This window comes from Pan troglodytes, chromosome 2 (genome assembly GCF_028858775.2).
Source record: "Pan troglodytes isolate AG18354 chromosome 2, NHGRI_mPanTro3-v2.0_pri, whole genome shotgun sequence".
Lineage (NCBI taxonomy): Eukaryota > Metazoa > Chordata > Mammalia > Primates > Hominidae > Pan > Pan troglodytes.
This window is the reverse complement of record NC_086015.1, coordinates 3,928,252-3,934,251: the sequence shown is the minus strand read 5'-3', so window position 1 is coordinate 3,934,251 and position 6,000 is coordinate 3,928,252. Positions and strand designations below refer to the sequence as shown.

The following is a 6,000-nucleotide window of genomic DNA, read 5'->3' as shown; positions in this document are numbered from 1 at the left end:
GGTGTGTGATTGTGTGTGCGTGATGGTGTGTGAGTGACTGCGGGTGTGTGATGGTGTGTGTCTGTGTGTGATTGTGTGTGATGGGGTGGATGTGTGATTTTGTGTGATGGTGTGTGATTGTATGTCTGTGTGACTGTACGTGTGTGTGAGGTGGGCGAGCAGGGCTGCGGGGCACAGGGCAGAGGAGAAAGGTTGCATGTGGGGGTTGATCCCTGGCTGGAGGAGGCTGGAGAAGCCCTGGTGGGCAGGGATGCGGTGGCCTCTCCGGACCCCTTTGCTGCAGCATCACAGAAGGAGACGCGGTCTCTGTCCGGCTTGTGGGCACGGAGCTCCCACTCTGGATCTTCTCACTCTTCGATGCTAAGGGGGCGGCTCCTGGAGGGTGGGCTGGTTGCCAGTAGAACCGGTGCGGGTCAGCCCGGCGCACCCAACCCCACCCCACCCGAGAGGGAGAGGCCCGGATGGGGTCAGTCCCCAGAGGCCTGTGGCCTAATCGGTCATGTCTGGAACCCCATAAAAACCCCAAATGAGGGTCCAGGGGCCTGCATGGCAGTGACCATGGTGGTTCCCGGAGGCCCCCCCACCTCTCCTGTGCCTGGCGTGTGCCTCTCCCAGGTGGGTGACAGTGAGGCGCCTCCGCGTCCTGGGAGCTGTTCTGCTGAATCTGGAAGCCGGGGGCCAGGGGTGCTCCATGTACCGTGGGTGTTGGAAGTGGGGGCGTCTTGTGGGCTCAATGCCTGTGGAGAGTGGGTGAGCACTCCCTGGGCCGGGTGGGAGCTGAGGACTTACTGGTGTGAGAAGAAACCTGCACAGCCGCGGTCAGGGGGCCGTGGGGAGAGCAGCACCGGGGACCCCACCTCACAAGGGGGACGGAGGCAGAGGGAGCCAGGGGAGGCAGGAGCCCTGGCTTGGGGTGTGCTTTGGGTGAGGTCCTCTCATCTCTTATGTGCCCCCTCATCCTCGCTGGCCCTAACTCCAGTTCCCAAATTGCTCTGAGGGAGGACTAAAGTTCCAGAAAGGCTGTGTGAGCCAGCCACCAGTGCCAGCACGAAGCTGCAGGGACCACAGCACCCACTGTCCTGGGAGGTGCCTGCTCCCCCACAGCCTGTCCCCCCGAGAGGAGCCAGGCTCCCCCCATCTCCCATCCCCCTAGAGGAGCCACGCTCGCCCCAACCCCCATCCTTCCTGGAAGGAGCCGTGCTCCTCCTATCCCCCGGAATCCTCCTTAAGAGAGGCCATGATCCCCGGTCCTCCTGTCCTCCCTGAAAAGGGCTGTGCTTCCCCTGTCTCCATCTTTCCTGACCACAGGTGCTCCACCTGGCCTGTGCTGGAGGCTGGGAGGGTGGGCCCAAAGGGGGAGTCTGTGTGAGGGAAGCGTGTCCCTGTGTGTGTGTGTGCATGAATATGTGCACACATGCGGCTGTGTGGGTGTGTTTCTCTGTTTCTGTGTGCATGGGTCCGTGCATGAGCACAGGTGTGCATGCGTGTGTCTGTGTGCATGGGTCCGTGTGTGAGCACAGGTGTGCATGGGTCCATGTGTGAGCACAGGTGTGCATGTGTGTGTGCACACGTGTCTGTGTGCGCATGCTGTCTCGGGGCTTGTCTGTGCGTACAAGTGTCTTTGTGTTTCATGGTTGTGTGTGAACACATGTGTGTCTGCATATATGCCTGTCTGTTTTCCCGTGTCTGTGTGTGCGTGTGTTTGGGGTGGGTGAGGCTCCATTGTTTAGGACGTGTGTGACCTGCCTCGCCATCTCCCCTGCCATCCTCTGGGTCATTCTTGCACAACACTGGCCTGCTGTTTGGAGCCGAATGGGCACAGTGAATAATGTGTTTCATTTATTTTCCCAAACCTGTGGTTGCAAAGCCAGCGTGAGACGCAGGTGAGGCCGTCACACCCCTCGTCCTGGCGGAATCCACGCCTCCTTGGGCCCCTGCTGCCAGGACCCCACACCTCTTTAGAGTAAATAAACCTTGGCGTAGGGGCAGTTTACGGAAACGAGAGAATTGTGTAACCATCGACCCTGTGGACAGGTTTGACTCTTGGGTTTGAAGAACCACGGTGACGTCTTCCTGATGCCGCTGCCTCCTGTCGTCAGTGAAGGGAGTGGGACTTGCCGGAGAAGGAAGCAGAGGCTCCAGCCCCGGCTGGATGAACCCTGCAGCTGGTCCTCACCGTCTCGGGAGGCAGCTCCGGCTTCTGTCCACTAGGTGGAGCGCTTGCTGTTTGCGATGAAATCGTGGAGCCTTGAAAATTCCCAGGCTGGCGAAAGGCTAAGCGGCATTGCTGGTCAGCAGGCGGGGCCCGTGCTGGTTGGAGCTGCTGGGGCTGAGATGGAATGGCGATGCCATTGGGGTATTCCCTGCGGGAATGCAGCTGCCGTCCGCAAGCCCCCGCGACCTTTCTCCAGGCAGAATGTGGAGCCCAGAGCGGGGTTAGGGCCGTGTGCTGCAGGGCGGGGCCTCGCCTGGTCGCGTGGCAGCCTCGAGGTTTGTAGCAGGTGATGGGGTGAGGAGCAGCTGGGCCCCACTAGCTCTTGGCCGCATTGTCCCTCCTTTCACCCCTAGAAGTTACCCCTGCACGGTAAACCCCATGGGGCATTGAGCCTCCTATTTTCTTCTCCTGCTTCACAAGTTTAGAGTATTTGCTTAAATGCAATGCTTAAAGCCGCCCAGATGTTTGAGAAAATAAGTTTAGTGAGAAACAGGAGGCTTCACCTCAAAGCATTTAAGGCTGCTGTGAGAAATTATCCCCATCCTTAAAAGCCTCCAGATGTTTGAAACTCCTGTTTTGTGTAAAATAACAGCAACAAATAAGTAAAAACAAAAACCTCCATACCGACTGCATTCCTTTCAAGTGTTTAACTGTTTAACTTCAAAGTCAGAAGTGCCCTAAACTCAAAAACAGCACCAACAACTACTTGAGTGGGACTCTTTTGTTTGCAGTCATCAGGAACTCAATTCAAGCTGATAAAAGCCAGAAAAAGAATGTCATTGAAGGGGCAGGGGTTGTTGATGTATGCAATTACTAACTGCAAAGGGGCATTCAGGAATGGGTGGATCTAGGGGCTTCAGTGGTCTCTATCTCTTACCTATGCCTTCCTCTGAAATGAGTCCCCCAGATTTCTCCTCCTGCCAGCTCCTGGCAGCCACGGTCATTTCTTTGCAGCCTCAAGTCTACTCTGAGATTTCCTCTTCCCAGCAGTTCAAACAGGAGCCTCTGATTGAGACGCTTGCACTGGCTGGGGCCTTGTGCCCACCTCTGAGCCCATCACTGCAGCGGGGCATTGGGTGCTCTCATCGGCCAGGCCTGGGTCACGGGACCATCTCGGAGGGCAGGGTAGGGCAGCCCACGGAGCCCAGGCTGCGTGTCTCCGGAAGAGAATCGAGGTGGGACTCGGGAGGGAAGGGTGCTGGGCAGGGAAGGTAGGGAGTGCTCAGGAGCGCTTCAGCGGAGGGACCTGGAAATGGCTCTGGCTGGCTGTGGTCAGTTTCCTGCTCCTTGCACATCCAGAGAAGGAAAGGACTTTTTTTTTTTTTGAGATGGAGTTTCACTCTTGTTGTCCAGGTGGGAGTGCAATGGTGAGATCTCGGCTCACTGCAACCTCCGCCCCCGGATGTGGGTGATTCTCCTGCCTCAGTCTCTGTGGTAGCTGGGATTACAGGCAGATGCCACGACGCCCAGCTAATTTTTGTATTTTTAGTAGAGACAGGGTTTCACCATGTTGGTCAGGTTGGCTTCCAACTCCTGACCTCAGGTGATCTGCCTGCCTCGGCCTCCCAAAGTGCTGGGATTACAGGCGTGAGCCACTGTGTCCAGCCAGGAAAGGACTTTTTTAAGCTTTGAATTACAAGAATGGGTGATGATCTCTCTCGGCTTGCCTGGCATCATTTTAAGAGAGGGTTTTCTGTTAAACCCTTTTAAATACAAATAAGATGCATATTAACGTTTAAGGAAATCTAATGTTTTCCATGATATGACTTTGAGAGCCTTAAGCTCTTGCGTGTATATTTACCGGGGACGGACCGTGCCCTTTGTGGAAACCCAAGCCTCACTGTGATGACATCTGGAGGTGGGCCTTTGGGAGGTGATTTGGGTTAGATGGGGTCATGAGGGTGGGGCCACATGAGGGGATGCGTGCCCTCCTAGGAAGAGGAGGAGACCAGAGCTCGCTCTCCACCGCCTGCTGGCCAGGAAGCCGCCCTAGCAAGAACCCGGCCCGGCCGGCCCGACCTCAGACCCGCAGCCGCCAGACTGTGAGCAATGGAGGTCTGTGTGCGCCCCCTCTGTGGTGTTGGTGGCAGCCGCCCCTCAGACGGAGAGTGAAGAGTGTTTAGCTTGTTCTCCGGGAAGCAGCGCCTGAGATACAGGCTCAGGGCTGCCGGCTCACTAGGGAGTGAGGCTCAGGGGAAAGGGGTGGGGGAAGAGCAAGGTGGGTGCGGGGGGCAGGCGAGGGAGAAGGGGGGAGAGGGAGGGGAAGGGGTGGGGGGAGGAGAGGGAGAAGGGAGGAACCGAGGGGACGGGGGGCTCAGCGCACGGGGGCATCTTCCAAATGGCCACATAAATGAGCGCAATTCCGGGTCCACCCGAAGGTGCGGGGGGAGGGTCCTCTCCCGGTTTCCACCTCACACAGGATGCTGTTTCCCCGCACGCGGCTGCTCCTGGAGGGTGAGAAGGGGTTGCAGTGGTTCCGCTCAGGGCCAGGTGGGGCAGGAGGCCGGACCCCTGTCTTGGTGGACGCTCGGCCGCAGCCCTCTGTTGTGGCCTCAGCAGCGACTCCAACCGAATCTGTGGCCAGAGGCTGTGGGGAGTGGAAGCTGGAGGACCCAGGCTCTGAGGGCGTCTGACCCAGGGAGCCCGCAGCAGGCAGGTCACCCCCACTTCTGGCCCCGTGATGCTGCAGGGACCCCAGCTGTGGGAAAAGCCACGCTACTGTGCCCCAGAGCAGAGGACCAAGTGCTCAGCTGCACAGCCCGGCCGGGGGTGCTCGGCCGCCGTGTCTGCAAAGGCCTGGAGCAGATGTACCCAGGCCCCGGGGAGGAGCCGGAGGTGCCCAGGCCCCGGGGAGGAGCCGGAGGTGCCCAGGCCGCGGGGAGGAGCCGGAGGTGCCCAGGCCCCGGGGAGGAGCCGGAGGTGCCCAGGCCCCGGGGGGAGGAGCCGGAGGTGCCCAGGCCGCGGGGAGGAGCCGGAGGTGCCCAGGCCGCGGGGAGGAGCCGGAGGTGCCCAGGCCCCGGGGGGAGGAGCCGGAGGTGCCCAGGCCGCGGGGAGGAGCCGGAGGTGCCCAGGCCGCGGGGAGGAGCCGGAGGTGCCCAGGCCCCGGGGGGAGGAGCCGGAGGTGCCCAGGCCGCGGGGAGGAGCCGGAGGTGCCCAGGCCCCGGGGAGGAGCCGGAGGTGCCCAGGCCCCGGGGAGGAGCCGGAGGTGCCCAGGCCCCGGGGAGGAGCCGGAGGTGCCCAGGCCCCGGGGAGGAGCCGGAGGTGCCCAGGCCCCGGGGAGGAGCCGGAGGTGCCCAGGCCCCGGGGAGGAGCCGGAGGTGCCCAGGCCCCGGGGAGGAGCCGGAGGTGCCCAGGCCGGGGGGAGGAGCCGGAGGTGCCCAGGCCCCGGGGAGGAGCCGGAGGTGCCCAGGCCGCGGGGAGGAGCCGGAGGTGCCCAGGCCGTGGCTGTCCTGAGGTCTCCGCTGGCCCGTCGCTGTCCTCTCTCTCCTGTGCCGGGGTGGCTGCCCTGCAGGCTCCAGTGAATATAATTTTCTCTTGGCTTAGCTGCATCCTGCAGTTTTGATGTGTCTTTTCTTCATCACCATTTATTCAACACATATCCAAATTCTGCTATGATTTCTTTTGGCCACTGGATTATTTAGAAGCATATTCTTTAATTTCCAGGAAGTTTAGCATTTTTTAGTATTTTTTTTCACTTCTAAGTTTACTGAGGTCAGAAAATATGCTCTGAATTTTAAATTTAGATCCTTTGAAATTATTTGAGGCTTTTCCTATGTCCCAACATA

The 6,000-nt window shown here is 59.7% G+C and overlaps 1 protein-coding gene across 1 annotated transcript in view; it reads left to right on the top strand.

Moving 5' to 3' along the window:
* Positions 1-4,633: 4,633 nt before the first annotated feature.
* LOC739761 (putative COBW domain-containing protein 7) overlaps positions 4,634-6,000 on the top strand; it is a 79,137-nt gene continuing 77,770 nt past the window's right edge. Inside the window, exon 1 of the mRNA XM_054680356.2 lies at positions 4,634-4,867. The gene's annotated coding sequence lies outside the window, so the exon portion shown is untranslated. The remainder of the gene's footprint in view (positions 4,868-6,000) is intronic.